The following is a 23,499-nucleotide window of genomic DNA, read 5'->3' as shown; positions in this document are numbered from 1 at the left end:
TTGCTCTCCCCCCCCCCCAGCCAAAACAACTGCCACAAATCCCTAGCAAAGAGCTTCCATTGAATCACTTCCTTTCCACCCTTCAGTGCATTGGAACCCTTTGTAGAAGAGCTGTCACATTAACAAGGACTATACCCATTGGCCCGCCAGTGCTTGCATCAAATTAACATTAGATGTACTTCAGTGCCCTTTGCTGAGGACAGCGCTCAGGTTAAAGTTCCTCTTACTTTTTAATACCATTTGTCTTGGAACAGGAAAGCAGAGAACCGTCTTCCCTGCACTGTGAAACTGTTCACATGACTAGGCATGAAAGACACGCACTATCGTTTTAAAAAATGCTCAGATTAAGAGGGTTAACTCACAAAAGCTTTTCCAATAGTTCTGTATCACTTGCAAACAATGCCATAACATTCATGTCTCAATTCTGCCTAAGGGCTAGATACAGTTATGTGATCAACCTCCCTTTACCATCTGATTAAGCAGGTGTAGATGAGTAACTTCTCTTCCATTCAGACCCCATGAGCCTACTGATGTACAGGCTCTTCCATTAGCCTCCAAGCTAGATGGGGGAGGGAAGAGAAAATGATGGTTTGGAGGCAAGGAAACCACCTTCTGTATCATTTGTAATGATTGCTCAGTAAGCAACCTACAGAGCTGCTGTTCAAAGAAATAATGAAGCACATCACACAGCAGGTGATTGATTCCCTGAGACAACTGCAACCTCCCCTCCCTTCAGTAGACCCTCTCTCCAGTTGCAGAAACTATTAATGCTCACATTTTAAAAACATGAAAAACACATGAAAGAGAGAACAGAAGCACTGTCTTGCTGGATCAGACCAAAGGCCCAGTTACTTCGATATCCTGTTTCTCACAGTGGCCAAACAGGCCACCAGGAATTTCACAGACAGAAGGAGAAGGCAACAGATCTTTCCTCCACATACGGTGCTTGGCTGAAGTTCAGGTTGGTGCTGCTGAGCATGAAGTTTCCACTCCACCATCATAGCCAAGAACTGCCAATCCTTTATGAATTTGTCAAGTCCTTTTCTACAAGAACATAGCAAACTGTTGGCAGTTTGGGTGGCAGTGAGTTCCATAAACTGTGTGAAGAAATATTTTTGTCTGTCCCAAATCCATGGCCTGTCAATTTCATTGAGTCACAATGCACCTTTGGCATTAGGGTTGCCTCCCCCAAGCCAGGGTAGCAACTCCTGCAGAAGAGGCAGCAAGTGACTGTGCAAATCCCAGCCCTTAAGTTCCTTCCCACTTGCCCGTATCCTCACACTTGAGGGTTCAAGTGTCCATGTAAAGTGCCATCAAATTGTAGCCACTTTATGGTGACCAATAGGATTTTCAAGGCAAGTAACTAAGCATTGCCTCCCTCTGCAGAGTCTTCTTGGTAGTCTCCAAGTACTGACCCTGCTTAACTTCTGAGATATGAGGAGACTGGGCTGTACTATGCTACTCTCTGCCCTGGGGGCTCACAAGCAGCTGAAACTCTCTCCACTTAAGATCACTGGGCTGCCTTGGCTGCAAAGCCCCCAAGAACAACAGGCATAAGGTGAAAACCAGGCCCACTTTCCATCCTGACCAGTCAGTCCAATTTCACAGGCACCTGCTGGTGTTGGGGACACGATTTGGACCAAAGACTTTCCAGAGCTTTTATACTTGGGTTTTTAACAGGAGGGCTAGGAAAAGATCCCCCAGATCCAACACGAGGTCCTTGGTAGCCAGAAGATCAGACTGTTCATGGTCCCTCCGTGCAGCACAACACCACCCACAATGAAGGAGGCAATGCCGTTGGCTCCTGGCGCCGCTTGCCCAGGGGTTGGATCCCCGCCCCCAGGCAGAGACGGCATCGAAGGGCAAGGTGGCCGAGCGCCCTTCACAGCCGAGTAAACAGCTCTTGGAAAGGGGACACGTTTTAATATCTAACCAGCGCTGCCGGGAACAAACACAGTCGCTGGGCTGGGCTGGCTGGAAACTCAAGACAAAGACGGAGTAGAGAAAAGTCTTCACCGCCCTGCATGGCCGCCGCTTTCCGAGTTTGGAGACGCACACACCTGGGCAAGCCTCGGCCATACAAATCGGTCCTTTGCGCCCACCTGGTAACAAGGAGAAGGGAAGCTTCCCAAAGTCTGGGAAAGTCGCCGACCCGTTTCCCTGCGGGACACCCGAACCCCCACCAATTCCCAACGCCTCCCACCTGCGCACCCGAGCCCCGACGGCCTCACCTGGCTTTAGCCTCTCGCCGGCCAACCCCTGGCGTGCTCGACGGCTCCCTCTGCGCTCACCGCCGCCTGCCTTCCCTGCCTTTTTTGCAACCCCTGAAGCCGGGCCCTCCCGTCACTCCCTTCCCCACCCCGGAAGGAGGAGGACAAACAAAGCACACAGCCACAACAAAGGGAAAGTGCCGTTCGCTTTCGGCCGCTCCAGAAGCGCCGAGCCTCCGGAGCAGAGGGTCAGGAGGCGGCCCGCCCCGCCCCCGTCCGTCCCGTCAGTTCAGGCGCCCCTCGGAGCGGCAAGGACTGGGCTGAGGAAAGCGCCGCCTCGCCTCGCCGCACACGGCCAGCGGGAAGGCACAGCTGACCACCTGCGACGGGCTGCCTCGAGAGAGCGGTCGGGACGCAGGGCGAAGGCACCGCGGGGAGAGGGAGGGACAGAGACACGCAGCAGTCAGAGCCCGGGACGCGCGAGACGCCTTTCGGGTGGGGGCTGATCGGCGTCAAGCCACGGGCCAGAGGAGCGCGCACTTGTGGCTGCCCAGCCACCGATGTGCAGTGAACCAAATGAGAATCTCAGCCTCTGCCCCTTGGCCCCCCACGCCCAGTAGAAACAGGTTGCAGAGAGGTCGCCGCGCGCGGGAGTGCGGCCCGCAAAGCCTCGCCGCACCTTAAAGAAGGCTTTCTCGTGGCATGCACATTCCTGGCTTCCAGCCCGCTGCAGTGCATCCATCTCGTGCACAAATGCTTGCAGTCTGCCACGGGTTCAGCAGAGTCAGGCCTTCGGACTCCCACTGACTTCGGTGTACATCGGAGAGAGCTTGGGATGGCCCTGCAAACCCAGGCCAAAAATCATCAGCTGATCCGCCTCCTCCCACCTGCCCTTTCTAAAAACTCAAAGGCTGGGAGGCAGGCGCTCTGAGGAGCCACGTGCGCCCCCCCCCCCCAAAAAAAAAAGTATAGCGGAAACCCGGGCGACTAAAGGAGCACGTTGCGGTCTATGGCTCCAGCTAGGAAGGCCCTCGAAGGAGTCTGAGACGCAGGAATGCCAGCTATGCACAGGCTGCCTATACCTGCCCTTCCAGCCCGGCTTACGGGGGAAGGAGAGCGGCCACTGTGGCCCGGATCACAGAACAACTCAGCACCTCCCGGAAAGAGCTCGGGGAGGAACGGAAAGCCCGCCCTCCCCCGCAGCAAGCGCTAGCACGCCCGGACTCTTGCCGCCAAAATGCGTGCCCCGAGGCTGCCGCTTTCTTCGACTCCGCAGCTGCCACTGCGGAGCCTTGGGGAGCTTCAGCTCACTCGCATCGCCTCCTCCAACGGGCTGTGGTGGACGTGGGTCTCTGCTGTGCAGGGTGCCAGCCTGCAAAACCATCGCATTTCTTCCTTGACTGACGTTAATCGCTTAAAAAAAACCAAACAACCTCCTTCAAGGTAGGGAGCCCGCAGTTGCTCTGCTGTGAGCATTTGGCTCCGTGTTAAGTCCGGCCCTGGAGGCTTACATTGTACTGGTGATCTTGTACAGGACAGGAAATTTGGTTTTCCTCGTTTGGACAAACTCTGAGACACGAACTTATGGCATCAGGGGCAAAGATTTTTTTGGGAAGAGATCACCATCCATTTAAAGACACCGAGGTCATATTTCAGCCTGTTTTATGCTCATCCATAGCACAACATACTGGCAACATATACAGCATCAGAGAAGGTCACCATAACTGATGGAGGTGGACCAGGATTCCAGGGCCTTTGCCATCTGTTTGGGTCTTGTTGCCAATGTTATTAGGCCACATATAGGTGCTCTCTCCCATCTCTAGAGACAGGAGCCTTCAGCCACCTGTGTACATACAAGCACATTCTCTTTCATGCGTCCCTGAGTGCTTTTGCTCCCATCTATTACCACAGCATTTGGGAATGTTGCTGGTTTTGTCAGAACTTGTGCAGAGCAACCTCCAGGCAGAAATAACTATCAGGAAATGTAAGACAAGAAACTTTTTATGCTGTGTAAGCTGATTTTGCATCAGACAAAAAGTCTAAGCTGACATGATTCCCCTAAGGGAAATAACAGGGATTGTGAAGGGAATGGTACCAGGCCAAATTAAAGGATATGCCCATCTCTGTGCCACTGGCACACAGAATACCTCTACTGTAGCTTTTAGGGGGAAATACCATGCTATTGGCTCCTGTTGCTTTTCCTGGTGCAAGCTTTCCTCAGCAGCTTCTCATTTATTTCAGGTAAACACCAAGATGTAGAGCTTCCCAATAAAATAATTCTTTGTTCCCATTAAAAGGAAGTAGATAACCATCTTTAGAGTATGTGCTGCCCTACAAATAATAGCATCTCGCCCTGTTATATGCATTCTATATAGAATTGTGACTTGCTGTCCAAGGGACAGGTAGTTTTCAGATGTTTAAACAATCTCCCCAGTCTATTCTAAGATTCCCTGGCCAGCCTCGGATCCCTTTCATCACTATTTATGGTGCTGGATGGGCTTGGCAGATCTCCCCAGTTCAGTTCAAAACTATATGACTCATGAGGGATTGATGTACAGAATCATCTTGTATGAATTGTACTATCATTACCTGCTCCTCTTTTGCACTAGGAAGGGCCTGCTTCTGACTTGTCTGTAGGAAGGATATGACTGTAGGAAGGTCTGATCCAGCAGGCTCTTTCTTATGCTCTTATGACAATTTAAGAGTTAACTATTTTAACAGTCCAAGACTGTGCAAAATTAGGCACACTACTTGTTGCAGAGCACTTAAGACACATCTAACTCTGCCTAAAATCAGAGTGTTCATAGTTAGGACAAGAATGGAATATTAGAAGCCCTTGTGATTTCCTTCAGAGATTGAAGGTTCCAGCTGCCATTACGTACCCCTCATAACTCTCAACCCCTCAAATCCTACAGGGCAGCACTGTCAAGGCCTTGTTTTTTAATCTACCAAAGATTGACATGTGCAAGGTCTCCTTACCACTGCACATATCAACAACTATATTAAATTGATTAACTGGGGGTTAAATTTGTATTCTTTAGAGCTAGGTCTTGAAATAGGCTTTCAGGTACCTTGAATGCATCTTCCTTTGCATTAATGCATTCATTTACTGTTTACCAGTCTGCTTTCTGCCCTTCCTTCTCTGATTTGTAATATATACAGGTGTAGGTGGCTGGAGCCGTTTTGTCTGAAAGCACCAGGTTCTAAGGAAGTACTAAATCTGTCTACAGATTTAGAACATTTAATTCCATATCTTTTTTAGGCAGAACTATCAGTACTGCCAAGTCTTAAAGTGGAAATATTGTATCTGCCTTAAAGGGGCACAGATGTCAGCAGCAGCACCCATACGGAAGTAACTCAGTGCTCCCCCCCTCCCCGATTTAGTGAAGTGACCAGTGACCCAGCAGGCTCAGCAGCAGTTCTTTCTTTCAGGGTTTGGCTGTTTTTAAAGGGACAGAATTATATTGACTTAAGAAGGTCACAATCCTATTGCTACCCTAAGCTTATCAACTTAATTACACATCTTCTGCTGGTTTTGTTCAAGATGAAGACTGTTGAATTTAGAAGGAAATTCTCAATGTGGTATAGGCACAGAATCATCAGATAATTACTGGGTGTTTGGACAGTGCAAGTTACAAACATGAAATCTAAGCATTTTTAATTGAAAAAAAAATAGTTTGGAACCAAAAAGGCACAAGATGAGGTTCTCCTGAGCATAAATAAGCAGTCCAAGGAAAAAGGGACTCCAACCCCCACACTTTAGCTTCTAATTCCGCCTATGCTCATAATTTGTATGATAGGGACAAGCTTGGAAGGTCCAGTATGATGGAAGAAGTTCAACAGGACTAGCTTCTCCCTTTTCAGTACTCTTTTAGGATGAAAAAAGTGACCATAACTGGGATTCTGCGACTCTATCAATATCCCTGGACTCTTGTTCCTAAATACCAATTGGCTACCGTTGCTCCCCAGAGCTTTTCCTTGATAGACAGTCAACCCACTAGCTACCTTCCCTTACATCCAGCTCCTCTGTATGGCCAGCCCATAAAATTCCTGGGATGGGGGTGGGGGGATGAAAGTAGAAAGGGTATTTGATGGAGGACAGAGGTTAACCCTGCCCTCCTGTTTTAATGAGCTGTTCCACCAATATTCTGGGTTCAGAATTAGTCACACGTTTGGGGTAGTGGTTTCAAGGACAAGCGGTTGTTTAACCACAAGGATCGTTGGTTGTTCCCCAAAATATAACTCAGGACAATGACCTTGGAATGCAACATGGCTACAATATCACAAACAGTCAAGAGGTATATTTGAATACACGAGGCAAAAACCAGTAACAGCCGCAGCTAGTTTTCACATACTTGTGTGGGAACTGGTACACATATAATCCAGCAAATGTCAGCTGCCCACCCTGTGTCATCCTTGGGCAGAGTTATTTCTGGCTCCAGCCTTGGCACCATAGTATCCTAGCAGTACATAAGCCTCATGCCAGGACTGGAGACAAGAAACTGCACTAAAAATAGGGAAGTCTCAGTGACTGGGCCTGAGGAAGAAAGGTTAAAGCTATCTACTTGGTGCTGTGCAAATAAGTCCACATCTCAATCATTAGGTGTTTTACAAGTGATATAATTATACAAAGGGGATAAATAGTATACAACAGCTCACTCCAGCACCCTTAACCAAAATGAGCAGAGAAGTTAGCAGAGGACTCAGAAAAACATGAGGTTCTGTTGGGAACAGGAATACAACAGCCATATTACACATTTTATAGTACAATCCTAAGCAGAGGAACAACCTTCTAAGTCCACAGAACTCAGTGGCCTTGGGTGCATGTAACTCGGCTTACAATTGCACTGCAAACCTTCAACATCAGGTCTTAACCACCCACTGTTAAACATTTTGATAGCATCAGAGCCTCTTTTCCATGGGCACATATCCCTGTTTATGTAATGTTTCAATCCTACCAAACAAAATCATTCCTAAAATTACTGAAATTGAAACAATCAAAACAACCAGTAACAGCCTAGCCAGTTATGCAGCAGAACAAACAATAGAAACTAGATTTACTTTAGGTGCAGAGGTGCATTTCTATTGAACCACTAGCAAAAGAGAGAGAAGCAATGCTGACCCCCCCCCCCCGCCCCACTCAATCCCCATTAATAATGTATCTGCTGCAGGATATTGCAATATACTAGAACAAGAACTGTCTTAGTATGTGGGACAATCTGTCAAACCTGACTCATTTATTGCAATGTTGAAGCTAAAAACCTTCTCATAGAATCCAGTCAGTTCTATAGTGCTTAGCCACTATTTTTAGCTTTAAAAGGGGGAAAACATAGGTAAATTAGCCAGGGACAAATAAGACAGTAACATGTTTATTGTATCCATTTATTATTTATTGTATCCATTTTTGTTTATGCATGTGTGATTTTATTTTTAAAAACTATGTCACTCAGAGCTTTAACTAAGCAATTTTAAAAAAAATACCTGCAAGATTAAAAAATTAAAATATAGTCTAGATCAGTGGCAGCGAACCTATGGCACAGGTGCCAGAGGTGGCACTCAGAGCCCTCTTTGTGGGCACGTATGCTGTTGCCCCAGTTTGGGCACTCAGAAGTGGCGTAGCGGCAAGGGGGTAAGGAGTGTGCAACGCACTGGGCGCACGCCCCTGCGGGGCACGGCAAGGGCATTCTGGGAGTGTGGTGGGGGTGTTTCAGAGCGTTCTGAGGGTGTTCCAGGGCAGGGCAGAGCGCACGCATGCCCCAGGCACAGTTTCCCCTCGCTCCAAGAAAGCATGCTTTCACTTCTGTTTTCTCCTTCTGCTTGCTTCCTTACATGCATTTGTTTCAGTTTGTGTTTGAGTTTTTGCAGAATGTAATTATTTTATAAAGGACCAATATACCCATAGAGAATTAGAGAAGTAAATGAAAGAGCAGAAACACATGATTAGGGCAACATAGTTGCGAGAAAGAAAGTACTCAAAAGATTTTTTTTTCTCTTTATAAAGCATTTTGCATTCACTGATCTTCAAGGTAAGACAAGGAAAACAAAATAAGCAGGCAGATACCACCCAACAGTGTACACCCTATTCCATATGCGCAGAACTGAAACAGACAATGAGCCCCTCCTCGTCTCTCTTAATATTAATATTTATTAATTGGATTTCTTATACTGCCCACCCCAGAAGGACTCTGGGCAGTGATTTTCTGTTTAATAAATGCTGCTTTTCTCCACATTCATTTTTTGGTAGTATAATAGGGAGCATTGCATGTTCATGTAATATCCACAGCTTAGCAAAAACATAACAGAAATTCTTTCAGTTTATCTTCCTTTGTCCTTGAGGCAGAGGAAAGAGCTGAGTGTCTGATGCTGAATGCAGTCTCCACAGACATCCACAGAAGCATTTCACTGCACAGGAACTGGAGAAGATGAAGTCTAAGGATAAAAGGTGGGGAATTAATAGCAGAGGGCAAAAAAGATCATAAATCCAAATGAAGTGATGATAGAATCACAAATCACTACTGAGCAGCCCAGGCATTTTACAACCTGCTGAACTGATTTATGCTGAACTGGGCTGCCTAATGCAGCAATAATGCTATGAAACAAGATCACTGCGAACGGATCTTTTCCATCCATGTAATTTGTATGGGAAAGCCCTCTGTAAAAACAAGCCATAAAAATAAATGTTTCAGTGTCCACTGTAGTGACCATCAATCCACATAGCCCACTGATCCCCGTGGTGAGCACTGTTATGCTTCCTGGCAAACATTTGCTTTATCCACGAAGTACCTTTTCTCCAAACATCAATCCTGAGTTTCTTTTACCTCATTACAAGAGGAGGTTTTCAGAAGAACCAAGGGAGCATCATCTTTAGGTCTGCAAAGAGTGCCCATTCAGAAACAGACAGCACCATTACAGCAGGATGCTTTGTTTAGAACTTCTAAACATTTTGTGATTACATCTCCCCTATGGGAACTTGTTTGTGATTTTCCCCCGCTTTTTTTTTTTTGCAAGCTACATTGTGGTGACACCAATTACTCTTTGCAAAAACAGAAATCCAGAAATGCCCACAAGCTTATTAGGGTAGGTGATTCAGCCATACCTATGAAGGTTTATCTGGCCTCTATGTATATAGGCAGTGAAGGAATGTCTCTCTGAATGGCCAGGATCCAACAAAAAAGTCCAAGTTAATGAAATTTACAGGTGAAATGTTACTGTTGCTGAAATTATTGTGAGTTTTTACTCTTGATTCCATTTCAATAGGTTAAAACATGTTGTAGGCTTTGCTTTTTATTGTGATTAGCTGTTGTAAGTATGGATTATGTGTGTCAGCGGGATTGTATCTAGGTCAGGGGTCTGCAACCTGTGGCTCTGGAGCCACATGCGGCTCTTTCAGCCTTATATTGCTGCTCCATGTGGCCTGGAGGTCGGAGGGTAGCATGGTCATGTCCCTCCAGAGCAGCTGCTATCTGCCCTCTGCCATCCCAGCAGCTGCCTGCTCATTGGGCAGAGGGGTTTTCCCTGCCTGGCGCCACTGCCTCCCGCAGTATGACAGGCGGCAGCACAGGGCCGGGCGTGGCCGCCATCCCCCCCTCTGCCCCACGGATGCCTGCTCCATCGGGCAGAGGGGATTTCCCTGTCCGGAGCCTCCGCTTCCCACTGCTGGAAGGAAAGGTGAGTGGAGGGACCGAACCAGAGATGGCTCCGCCCTCCAGCTCGGTAGATCTTTGGGGCCATGGAAAACAGGTCCAAATGGCTCTTTGGGTTGTAAAGGTTGCTGACCCCTGATCTAGGTGATTGATATATATTCCTCACTCAAGGTAATTGCTACAAGATAAATGTAATCAGCCTGCTATATGTTACTACTGCCATTCTGGGGCATTCTTTCCTTGATCTTTACTTTATGGCTTCACACACCAAGTAGATAACAAGGCTTAGTGGCGCCTGGGGACAGAAGGTACCCCTCATCCCTAGGTAAATATGCCACTGCCTATCAATAAATGCTACTGATCAACAATACAGAGTCTCTTTATTGCTTCAAGGTTTGAGACCTAACGGAGGTGATATACAAATTGCTAAATAAATCATAAATAGCCACTCCTTTCAGAGTCACAAGACACTATTTCAATCTTTATGTCTGCATTGTAGTGAAGTGAATTCTTCAGGAAAAGAGGGCACAATTATGTAGATAAAAGTCAGTATTGGGAAGTACATAGTTTGGCAAAACTGGGCGCGGGGGGGGGGGGGGATGGCCATGAGAGAGCAAATCTAGCTCAGCCTCACACTATGCCAAGAAATTGACCAGAGCCAAATCTTCTCTGTTCCACCTTGGTATGCAGCTGGGATATTGTAGCACTTATTAGCTGTAAGATCATCCCCATTCTTTTAATTCCAGCTCCTGAAAAGCTTTTCCATTTGTACTGTAACAGAAATCAGTACATCCACAGAAGGCACTCCACATGACTGTGTCGTTACTGCAGAACTCTTCCATTATCTTCCTTCTACCACATGCTGGGAAGAGGGTAAATGGAGTGGGAATTTTTAAAGACTACTTACGACCCCTTTGACATTAGTTTTGTGCTGGATATACATATACTGTATTCACTGGCTCTAAGAGAGTTTTAAACCAACTTTTAAAACGAGTTTGGATTTCTCATGATTCATACTGAAGGATTTAAAAACAAAATCTGCTTTTAATCCCCTCTTCTACACTGCCAGCCCTTTTGAACTTAAAGAGTGTAAAATGCAAGGTGGAGGAGAGAATGGAGAAGAACAGAGCAAAGGGTTGAGTCTCTGCACAGAAGGCTATGGTCAGCATGCGGGTCACAAGCATCTTCCTTTTTGCCTGCTACTGCAAATCAGATGAGGTTTCTGAGCTGGCAAGCTGCTAACAGGAGGCCTTTGTCCTGTTCTCTTATCTAGCTCAGTGGTTGGGTTGGAGGAAGGGAAAAAGATACCGGTGCTGAGTGTATTATATAACTGGCAAAAGTCACCAGAACTCCATGCCTGCCTGGTTAATCAGCTAACAGCCACTCACCCTCACCCCCCTCCAGGCAACTAGGGACACAATACAATAATATATTTGAATATACTCTTGTGTTGTGTCCCTATACCTAACAAAACTAGGTAGGCACTAGGACTCAGACAGAGCATTCTAAAATAAAGACTGTCCAGCATGTGGTGAATGAAACTTTTTTTCTTTTGATGAGACAGAGTATAGTAACAAAAATAGGAAATAATTTTGGTGCTCAGTACTTCAGGACAGCTATTTGTTTGGCCCCACAGAATCAGCATTTCTCAGCAACTGCCAGAAGTAGCAGTGGATTAGATTAAGCTCCAATCTGAAGTTTCTCAAATAGAAGGTCAGATATTAAAACACTGAACTCCTAATTCCAGGGTGGAGAAACCGCCTCCATGGGGTTTAACCACTGTTTGTAGCCACTTCCGCTCTTCTGTTCTGTGGGATCAAAGGGGTATCAGAATGTCTTCAGCATCTCTCTCTCCCCGGCTCAACTGGGCGTCTTTCTTCTTTCTGTTTCTTTTGTTTCAAAGCTCAATAAACAGGAAGAAAAGGGAAAGGGCCTTGACAAATCCCATCAAGGCCCAGGGGAAAAAAGGCTGCTTCTGGCTTGACATGCAAAACTCAGCACTAATAAGAGGTAAGGAGGCACCTCAGGAGAACAACAAACCAAGGAAGGTCTTAGAGAAGAACCATTTCATGCTGAATGGAACAAAGAGGGGGTTAAAGCACATACCAAAAGGAACAAGTACCAGATATCCCCTCCCTTCTCCTCCCATGCTTGATTAGGACGTCTACAACCTCCATTTCAAAAGAAGCACCCAAAAGACCAAAAGCTGCTTCCAGCTAAGACTGGAATTTGCAGCTGAAGCAGTTTCATAATGGATGCCCTCCCTCCTCCAAAAACACACACAGACACACCAACAGCCAGGCAAACAAACCTGAAGGCCAGTTAACAATCTGCTCAGCATCCTCTCAGGGATCAAGAAAGGAATATCTTTTATACATCTTCCATCAACTACAAGCAGTCTGGTGCTTTCGTGTCACTGGACCCAGTCGACCAGACGGCCTTCTCAGCAATAAGTGCTTTTTTAACTCAACATACCAACTTCCTTCCTTCTTATTTTCCAGAACACAATAGTTTCTCCACTATAATAGTATGAAAACCAGCCTTTAAATAATTACAAGGTAACTGGAACTCAAAGACAACAACAAATGGATTTGGTAGTGGTAGCTCACAACAGTTGCAAAGGGGCCTTGGTGGTTTACAAGTTGCTGAGAGCAGGCATAGCACACCTCTTAAGATTTTAGGTTGCAGAGTGAGATCACACTTTCTCTGTTCATTAGTGTCCAAAATACACAACTTTAAACCTACAGCACACAAAAGCTTCTGCACAGAGGTCAAAACAGAGGTGATGCATGGAGGCCTCTATGCCCTCCCAGCACCTAAAGTGATAGTTTAGAATAAGAACATAAGAAGATCCCTGCTGAATCAAACCAGAGGTCCATCTAATCCAAAATCCTCTTTCACTCAGTGGCCAACCAGTTGCTTTGGAGGACCCGCAAACAGGGTGCCAAGGCCTTCCCCGATGGTGCCTCCTAATCCCAAATTTCAGAGGTGTAGTGTTTCTGAATACCATTGCTAATCATGGCTAGTGACCATTGATGGTCCTAACCATGAATCTGTATACCCTCTTTTCAAGAATAATTTGATTTGGAGAATAATCTGGAACCAAATCATTTGGTCCAAACAGCTGTACTGTACACCATTCTTTCTATCCTATTTGATTTAGTTACTATGGAAAGTTCTGATCAGATAAAAGCAGGAAGCTCTTGTTACAGGGCAGTAACTCAGGGCTGATTCATGTTAACTGTTATTATTCAGAGGACCTAAATTGCTGTATACAGGAGATATCCAACGTTCTAGTCAATGCAGTCATTTTTGCAGCTTCAGTATATAAGCAAGGCATAAATTATCACCAGATTGGCCCATCTTCTGATAAGACTGAGATAGCACTTAAAGCTAAATCACATGACTAAGAACAAATATTGCTGTGGTGGTTTGTACTGGTGTTAAAACCAAAACACTGGACACAGTGTGTAACAACTTCCCTCCGTGATACACCTCTGAAGATGCCAGCCACAGATGCAGGCGAAACGTTAGGAACAAGATCCACCAGACCACGGCTACACAGCCCAGAAAACCCACCGGAACCAGTTAAAACCAAAAGGTTGGAAAATTCCCATATTTCAGTTTTCTTTCTCCTTGCAGAGCCAGAAGCCAAGGAAAGAATTTCAGACTCTCAGAAATATGGGAAACCTGTCAAACTAACAGTGCACTCCTATACAGTGTTGTTTTCATGCTACTAAACCATCTAGTGTCTTGGTTTTCACTTCAGACTTAGGGTTCCTGAAAACCTTTTCCTCAGAAGTGTCAAATTCAGTTTCTGAAAAATGCCATTTATAATTAATCTCGGGAAAGACACCATGGAAATATGGTTGATCTTTTCCTTATGCTTGTCAGTTATACATTATTTGACCACCATCAATTAAGGAGATTCTTCTCTAGACTCCTACACGCAGGCGTAGCTACCATGGGGACATCCGGGGACAAGTGCCCCGGGCGCCACCTTGTGGTGGGCGCAGAAATTGCAGGCTCGTTTGTGGCTTTCTGTATTTTTTACCGGTTTTTTCCATTTTGGCCTGCAGGGGGCGCAGTTTTTAGTCTAGTGGCACCAAAATTTCAGACTATAGTCAGGTGACTCTCCTGATGATACCAGCCAAGTTTGGTGAAGTTTGGTTCAGGGGGTCCAAAGTTATGGACTCCCAAAGGGGGTGACCCCATCCTCCATTGTTTCCAATGGGAGCTAATAGTAGATGGGGCTATCATTTTTGAGGGGTCCATAACTTTGGACCCTCCCCTGAATCAAACTTCACTAAACCTAGGTGGTATCATAAGGATAGTCTCCTGCTGATATCACCCAGGTTTCCAGGTGAAGGTTGGTTCAGGGGGTACAAAGTTATGAACCCCCAAAAGGGGTGCTCCATCCCCCATTGTTTCCAATGGGAGCTAATGATGGGGCTACCCTTTTGAAGGTCCATAACTTTGAACCCCCTGAACCAAACTTCACTAAACCTGGGTGGTTTAATCAGGATAATCTCCTAAAGATAGCCTAAAATTTTGGTACTGTTAGCTTAAACATTTGCTCTCCCTGACAGGCACCCTCAAATTTTCCTCGGGTTCTCTCTTTAAAATCCACCCCTTTGGGAGTGGATTTAAAGGGAGAATCTTAGGCTCCCTAGATTAAAAAAAAAAAAAAAAACATTGAAAAGTATTATGTTGAAGGCTTTCACGGCCAGACTCAACTGGTTGTTGTGGGCTTTCCGGGCTGGGTGGCCATGGTCTGGTAGATCTTGTCCCTAACGTTTCACCTGCGCCTGTGGCAGGCATCTTCAGAGGTGTATCACAGAGAGAAGTTTGTTATAAGAGAAGTCTGGACACAGTGTATAATAGACTTCTCTCTGTGATACACCTCTGAAGATACCAGCCACAGATGCAGGTGAAACGTTAGGAACAAGATCTACCAAACCACAGCCACCCAGCCCAGGACACCAACAACAAACGACATTGACAATGATGCTGTTTGGGGTGGATGGAGTGGAAATCTACCCTGAAACAGCATCACTTTCAATGTTGTTTAAACTAGAGAGCCCAGAGTCTCTCTTTAAGGTGGATTTAAAAGGAGAATCTGGGCCCTGTAGTTTAAACAACATTAAAAGTGATGCTGTTTCAGGGTGGATTCCCCCCCTTCAAAAAATAGCATCACTTTCAATGTTGTTTAAACTAGGGAGCCCTGGGTGTGTTCAGATTTGTGTGCTGGGGCATGTTCTACAATGTGATGGTGACTTTGAGATGACCTGGTGCAAAAAAATGTTGTTTGGTCGTGGTGGGGGAGGGACGCTGCCCATATGGGGGGGGGGGGGGGCGCAAAACTCAGATTTTGTCCCGGGCCTCATTTTTCCTAGCTACGCCACTGCTCCTACATGATATAATATTGTTAATGTTAATTTAGATCAGGGCCTTAAAAGTGTCTGCAGAAATAATCAGCAGGGAGAGGCAGCCCCCTGTGGGATTTTCTACCCTATGCCTGCAACAACCCTCCACCCCTGCCCAAAAAGGCTTGCAGTGGGCAGACTGTGAATAAAATACAAAATTCTCCAAGGGCTATTTTTCATTGCCTGTCCTTATAAAATCACTGCTCCCGTTTCATTCATTTAATTTTTTTTAACTGAAGCACTCCTTTGTAGCAGGTCACCCTTTCTAGCTGATTTGTTGAAGTACATGCTTTTGTCGGCCTACTTCATTAATTTTTTGTCATTTTTTCTAATATCAGGTTTTTTAGAGAAAGGTGGCCTATGAATAAAGAATTGTGTAGCTGCCCCTGTGATATAGACTGCCCTCCATGGGGAGATATGGGGGCTCCCCTTACCTAAAGAGCGTTTTGAGTGTAAACATTTAAAACATAAAACTTGGTAGAAGTTTAATAGTGCTGTGACTTTCTGGCATAAATGGATCTATGGATATCAGCTGGGCTCATTTCTAATAAATAGATTCTATCTCTTCTTAAATACATAGATAATTTTACATAGTCTATTTTTCCTCTCCCATTCACCAACCAACACTGCAGTCACGGTTAGTTAGTCAAAGCCAACAACAGGGGTTTTTTTTAAATTATAAAAAATATTTCTGTCAAGAGAAAGACCTCTTTGTCTTCAGAAAGACAGAGTTTTAGCTGTCTGGCCAAGTTGGCAGACTTCTCCAACCTATTTGCTTGGGACCTACCAAAAGCTGGAGTGAGGAGGATATACTGAATCAAACAAGCAGTAGTGATAGGGATACTACCCTCCCTAGAATTAAAGCTCATATCCAGACTAGAGGTCAGTTCCCCTGGAGAAAATGGATGTCTTGGTGGGTGGACTCTGGCATTGTACCCCACTGAGATTCTTGTCCTCTCTAGCACCTATCCCTAAATCTCCAGCAGTTTCCCAACCTGGATCTGGCAACCCTACCTGCCCCCCTTCCATCCCCTGTCAGTGGCCAAAGGGGATCTAGCATTTGTAAGAAGTCAGCAGAACTTTCCATAATGCTGTTCTGCTTTGGTACTGTCAAATGTCTGGTACGGGCATTTTCTCCCACTATTTCAGTGCTGGCTATTGCTTTTAAATGTAAACAGGTGTGGCTCTAAAGTAACCAACCTCAAGGCATGGCCTGGAGTTCTTGTGGAATTTACAACATCTCCAGGCTACAAAATTCAGTTCCCCAGGAGAAAATGGCAACTTTGCATGGTGGACTCTTCGGTATCATATTCCTCCTGAGCTCCCTCCACAAATTCTGTCCTCCTGAGGCTCAAGCTAAAAATCTCTACAAATTTCCCAACCTAGAGTTGGCAACCCACTCTAAAAATTAAACAACAGAAAGGAAAATGTGCACATGCTATGTACTGCACAGTTCTAAAAAAAATTTTTTAAGGAAATCTCTTACTTAGAAATATAATAAAGCAAATCCTTCTGACTCCCAGAAAAGAAGTTTAAGTATATCCATACCAATGAAAGACATCAGTGGAGGGGAAATGGATGGTTTAAAATGTCCAAGATTTTGTAAGGGCATAGAAGATTCTTCCTCCCTCACAAAAAAGGAAGATACAAAGTACCACATAGTAAAAATTTGTTCTGCTTACCTTCCTTTCTACCCTCTTCATACAATAAAGAAATTACAAATCTGTACTGTTACTGCATTTTTATCTGAAAGCTGGAAAGTCTGCTTAGCAATAAGACTTTATGCTAGCTTTCAAAACAATTTATTGAACCCAGTACTTTCCCCAGCTGCAGAAGGTAATCTGCATCTATTCAAGTGGATTCAAAGTTATAAAGTTTCAGAAAGCCAAACAGTCACAAGATTTAACAGGGAGGCGCCAGAGTTAATCCTACTGAGGATCAGGCACAGTGCAACAGGGAATAGATGTTTTTCAGAGAAAACCCATTTACTTGTTAACACCATGACAATTATTAAACACACAGTCATGTTCTGGCCAGAGATTTTTTTAACACAGGATTATCTTAGATATCTCAAGCCATCCAAAAAACTGCCTCTCCAAAACTATGCAGTCATCACACGTAGTTACCAGATTTTATGGTGGAATTCCTAATGTCATTGAATGTCCTGTGCCAATGACAAAAGCATTATGGCTGATGAGCAAATACTACCTCACAGCCTGACTGGTCAAAAAGACAGTTTCTTTAGCTTCTGAATGAGAGAACATGAACATAACCTGCCAGGATTTCAATGGCCAAGTTTTTGGCTTTAGAAACCAAACAACTGCACTATTTACCTGGAAATTACTGGAACAGCAAAACCATATTCATCAGCTTCGCCAGGTTTACTTAACTTACTGCATGTACACCAGATCCAGTAAGGCAGTAAAGCTAGCAGTCATGTTTGGAATAATAAGAAAGGACAGTGGATGCTGCCACGGAGAGGTTTCAAGCCAAGCATCTTCCTATGATGGAAACAGAAGCTGCTTCTGAATGGGAACTGTTGCAGGAGTACAAGCCATGCCTTGTTGGCACTTCAAAAGCCACTCCAGCACCAAAGAGGCAAAGCCAAGCCAAGATCAGCTTGTTGATTTGGGAAAGCAGCAGTTTCAGTTTGTGAGGGGAATGTTCGCTCCCTTTGCAGACACAGTGTCTCCAAGGATAAGAAAATCTGTATCCATGGCTAAGCCTAGGTCACAGGTCTATGATAGACCAGTGTCTGAGTAGCCAGCTGGGAGGAAACAATCCAAAGTTATCTGTGCCCAGCGCCCAACATACCACTTCAATCAAGATAAGTTGAATATTGTCCTTCAAGTCTTAAAAAGCACAGTTCTTGTTGATCAAGATGAAAATGCAAGTTGAGCAGGCACCAAAAAATCATGGTGTGTGTATTTCACTATCAGGTCACAGCTGATTTATGGTGACTGCCATGGGGTTTTCAAGGCAAGAGACATTCAGAGGTAGTTTGCCATTGCCTGCCTTGACACTATATAAATAAATATAAAGGTGACGCCTCTAGAAATTGCTTCATTTTATACATTGCACAGTAAAAGTTGTAAGACAGTCAGCAGAAGAACAGCTTTACCCAGCCATGTCATAGCACACAGTCTGCAGTATTAAAACAGATTGGTGCCATCATCACTTGAACCCAAAGAATGAAGTAAACATAACATTGCCAAGCTGTAAGGGATGGATTTAGACTAAACCGAAATCCCAGATCCTGCTTTTTATGGATCACCAGTGATATTCTGCCTATTCAGAGAATCTTGTAATATTGCCAACTGGTGTCCACTGTCAATAAGTATGAGTCAGGGCTGAATTGGCAAGCAACGTCTTTCACTGGAGTCCTTTAATGGTTGCTGGAGACCAACACATGGAGCACATCTCATCAAGTTCTAGTCTACGAGACAATCTGTGGATTGCAAGCGTGTAAGAAACGCATATTATTTGCTTTATCTTTTGTACAGTGCCTGGATCATTACAGGGAATCAATACTTTCTAAATTATTATGCTGTTAACTAAATCAGTACCAAGTCCAGATATCTGGACTCAAACTTTCATAATAGTTTCAACCTGCCATCAACTGAGTATCAATTATTGGGAAATCATCTTCTTGGTTATGCAGGCTCCAACGCAGAAAGGATTTTCACTTTGAGCTGACCAAACACAACCAGGAATAAAGACAGAAATGCAAGTTGAAAGACAAACAAGGAATACTCAATCCCATGATGGGTTTGATGGGTTTGATATGTTAATATGCGGTGGATGTGGATGTTTTCAGAGTAGAATTGATGATTATACTGATGCTGATTTTCTCCTGCCACTTTGCCTGGTTTATCCCTGCTGGTCTTTACATCTAGAACAGGGGTCGGCAACCTTTACCACCCAAAGAGCCATTTGAACCCGTTTTCCACGGCCCCGAAGATCTACCGAGCCGGAGAGGCAGCTCCGCATGGAGCCACCTCCGGTTCGGCCCCTCCACTCACCTTTCCTTCCAGAGCTGCTCTGGAGGGACACGCCCACACTACCCTCCAATCTCCAGGCTACGTGGAGCCGCAGTATAAGGCTGAAAGAGCCGCATGGGGCTCTGGAGCTGCGGGTTGCAGACCCCTGATCTAGGCTACAGAAAAATGATCCTCAGGGCAGAAGCAGTGATTGAAGAAGGGTTAAGCACCCCCACCTCCTACCTACCAATTTTCTGCTGTATATTTATACACACATACCCCTGAGTTCTTTAAATTACATCAGAAAACATTAGATTGGGAACACGTATTTCTGACGTAGAATGTAGTTCTGTTCTTAGGGGAAACTCTTATTTGCAGAGTTTAGAAAAATAATTCATACTACCACAATCAACAGGAAGTTAACCTTCTGGAAAGTAAGCAGACATTCAATTTAAACTACCCAGCCAAGTTGGACCAAACATCACAAAAGTTATTTAAAACATTTATATGTTCACCTTTTCCCCTTCACTGAGTCAGCACCACACTCTGGTGTTACAAGACGAGCCTTCGGCTCATATGTTCTCTTTCCCCTGGAGCTGCTATTTTATCCTTTCTTCCCTTCACATTTGGTGACAAACTGTAGAATGCCATTGCATTTGAACTGGCAAACTACAGGTTGTGCTTGTTCTTTAAACCAGAACTGGCAACCACAGTTTGATTCTGGTATTCTACACTGGTTTGGAAGGCAAGCACAAATCATAATGGGCTGATAAATATGTAATAGCAAACTTTTGAAAGGTGCATATTTGACACAGGGCAGAGGATAAGCAAAGGGAGGAGGGAGTGGGAAGCCCCATATGGGGGAGAGGGGAATGGAACACTCATGCCTGCAATGCCAAGCCATGGCATTATATATGAACAGTGCTAGTGAATCCCTCATATTCTACCTAATGGTTTAACTTACATTCAGATACAGGTTTGTTGGCAATGAAGCTGTACTAAAGGGCAGAACATTAATTGGATTGCAGACTCATCCTGACCACAGAAAATTGTTCTGTTACACAAAGATTAATGCAAAATATCAACCTCTCTGCTTTACTCCCAATACTTACATAAACAGTAGCAGAAGATTGTCCAGAAAACTTCAGCTTTTACTACCTGGCTGAGCATTAATGATAAACAGACTTTGATAGATGACTTAAAAAGGTCTGGAATACACTCAAAACTCCAGAAGGTGCCAAGATTCCAAAGTTCGCCCCAGCAATACCTTTCACTGAAAGCCTAAAAAACCAGTGAAGAGTTTCTTTATTTACTTTCCTCACATTTTGCTTTTAGTTTTCTTCTCTGGCCCCATTGGGATATTTTGAAGCACCCATATTAGTTTGTAGCTTTAGTAGCTAGCTAATAATGTACTGGGAAGTCAAGCCCTAAATCTTTCATCTTTTGCAAAATTTAGATACATTTTATAGTCACATTAATTTAATATTCTGAGTCTCAATCAAATACATCTACAGAGTAAAAGTAATGGGGAAAACAGGGTATAGCTGTAAATAACAAGGGAAACTTTCATTTTGGAAAACATGGAATGAGAACCCTCCCTCCCACATAATTTCATTCACAATTAGTTAGCTGTCAGTGGTTATACTCCCCTGCAACTTGTAGCTAGGAATGTCACTGGAGTCCAGTGTAAACACAGATATTTTAGAACAATATATCAGAATGTTGCTTTTTACAACCCTGGTAAGGCCTAATATAGCACGAGATGTGATATGTCTGCTACATTTTATTCCTGTATTCTGACGTCCATAAAGTATATGAAACTAAAATGGATTTTATTCCTTAGGTACAAACGTCCTGATTGTCTATGTGTCCTGGTATTTCTGCTGATTCCTCTGTGAAACTAATATGTATGTATGAGTCTTTTGATTTTAAAATAGATACAGATGCATGACATATAATTGTGGCCATTATTTGGGCACATTAGACTCTCTCCTTCCTCTGGGTACTCTGATCACAAAGCAATCAATGTCAAAGGCATTATTATAGACAAACTTTGAAATCTCAGCTTGTATATCATAAGAATGTTGCTTGCTCAGACCAAAGGTCCATCTAGTCCACCATCCTGTTTCAAACAGCAGCCAGTCAGATACTTCAGGGAAACCAAGAAGCAATTATGCTTTTATCTGCAGTTTCTGGCTATTCAGAGGTATACAGCCTCTAAGCATGAAGGTTCCATCAAGCTATCATGGATAACAGCTATTTTACTTGCTGTATATTTTACTTGGTGGTAGTGGAAAGTGCCATCAAGTCTCAGCTGACTTACAGCAACCCATAGAGTATTCAAGCCAAGGGATGTTCAGAGGTGGTTTCGCATTGCCTGCCTCCACATAGCAACCCTGGATGTCTTAGGGTTGCCAGCTCCAGGCTGTGAAATACCTAGAGATTTTGGGGGTGGAACTTAAGGAGGGTGGATTTGGGAAGGGATTTCAACGGTATATAATTCCACAGAGTCCACCTTCAAAGCGGCCATTTTCTCCAGGTGAACCAATCTCTTTTACTTGGAGAATAGTTAAAATAGTAGATCTCCAACCACCACATGGTCCTCTTGTTGAGAACTACAAGCTATGATTATTCTAAGAGATATTTGGTTACGAAGATGGTCCATAGGAGAATTTTTGATTATAAACCCATAAATATAAGGACAAACTTAATGTAAAATAGAGGGGCCTAAGAAGGCATTATGAGGTTAACAAATAATGCCTAAGAAGGCATTAAAGAGGTTAACTAGCCCCACCTTTCGTGTTCATTCTGAAGCAAACAACTCATATATGAAATATTACTTTGTACATTATTGTAATCACTTAAATATAAACTGTAAACGTACTTTGTACATAACTGTCCTAATTTCAATACAAATTGTAAATGAATAAAGTTGAGAAAATTATATTGCATAAACCATTGCTTATGAAATTGTGCATCATACATTGTGGATAAAATTACCCACATTTTTCGTGGTTTAAGCAACTGGATACAGATTTATATTGTTGCCATATCTCTGGTGTATCCATCCCCCCTTTCCTTTTTTACAAGATGACCACATGAAGGTTGGCAACCACAGCCAACCTTGGTTAGCTTCTGAAATCTGATGACAGTAGCCTAGCCTGGACCATCCAGGTCAGGACAGACTTTACGTTGTTGTCGTTGTCGTCGTCGTCATCAACTTATAATTATATTATTATTATACTATGTCGTAAGACTAAGAACTCAAAGGTCTGGGGCCTAACCTAGTAAAAAATGTGTTACATAAACATACTTACCTTTCTGCTTCCAGCAGCTGGCTATCCCATAAGATGATCAGGCTCTCTAAAGACCTTTGTTATAGATTCCCATGCGCATACGCAGGAGGCGTTCCGTTTCTGTCCTGCAGTGATCCTCATAATTTCCACCACTTTTCCCACTTAGGCATTAAACATGCCATGCTATCTCCTCAAAAATGCTCAGTTTTATAAAAAAATAAACTTGCTTGTACTTGCTCAGCATTTCTTCTACTCAAGGACAGGATTTCTTTGCCTCACTTCCAAACATTCCAGGCATTCCAGCATAGTTAGCACTGCTGGGACTTTGGAAATAGTATGGAACAAATGGGTAGGGAAACACAATTTGGAAATCCCACCCCTACTTCAAAATCTTTCCATCCCAGAAATCTCTCAGAAGACTGAACAAGCGCATTTCTCTCCCTCCCTCCCTCCCTCCCTCCCTCTTTAACTGACATCCAGCTGTTCTCAACATTCCTTCCCTTCTAAAGCATATTCAGTCCTCATCAAGCTTTTAAAATAAGTTTTCCTCCCTTTCTTTAATTTACAAAGTCATATTGTCCTGAATATTCAGAAAGTCACTAAAGACACATAGGAGGCTTGGCCGTGCTACTTTTGTACCAGCAGTGGACCAACCAGTTTACCACAGTGGTTAGGTAGATATGAGGACCATTTTTCCTACTCAGGCACAAACTACAGGCCAGTGTCTTTTGTCAGAGTTTGAGCCCAGTGACATCTGGCAAGTGTCACAGTAAGCAGTAATAATGCATCCCATTCCCCACCTGAACAAAGAATGCTGTTAACGGAGCAATCAACCAAACTCTCCCTTTGTCCTGCAGAGGCATCCTCTGAAGAAAATGGATTGGTTTAAGAGGAGCAAAAGGAATTCAGGCTGTTTTGTAGACATATTTGCTGTTTTGACTTTC

The 23,499-nt window shown here is 44.1% G+C and overlaps 1 protein-coding gene across 3 annotated transcripts in view; it reads right to left on the bottom strand.

Moving 5' to 3' along the window:
• Nucleotides 1-22,865, bottom strand: part of LARGE2 (LARGE xylosyl- and glucuronyltransferase 2) — a 45,809-nt gene extending 22,944 nt beyond the window's left edge. Inside the window, exon 1 of one of the 3 annotated variants that reach the window (XM_048484359.1) lies at nucleotides 22,577-22,865. The gene's annotated coding sequence lies outside the window, so the exon portion shown is untranslated. Of the gene's footprint in view, nucleotides 1-2,231; nucleotides 2,473-2,889; nucleotides 3,348-22,576 lie in introns of those variants that run through there. The other 2 variants (XM_048484358.1, XM_048484357.1) reach the window with 2 other exon arrangements.
• Between the last annotated feature and the right edge of the window lie 634 nt (nucleotides 22,866-23,499).

The sequence above is a fragment of the Sphaerodactylus townsendi genome, linkage group LG02, assembly GCF_021028975.2.
Source record: "Sphaerodactylus townsendi isolate TG3544 linkage group LG02, MPM_Stown_v2.3, whole genome shotgun sequence".
NCBI lineage: Eukaryota > Metazoa > Chordata > Lepidosauria > Squamata > Sphaerodactylidae > Sphaerodactylus > Sphaerodactylus townsendi.
Note: the sequence above shows the minus strand (reverse complement) of the source record. Positions and strands in the feature narration are given on the sequence as shown.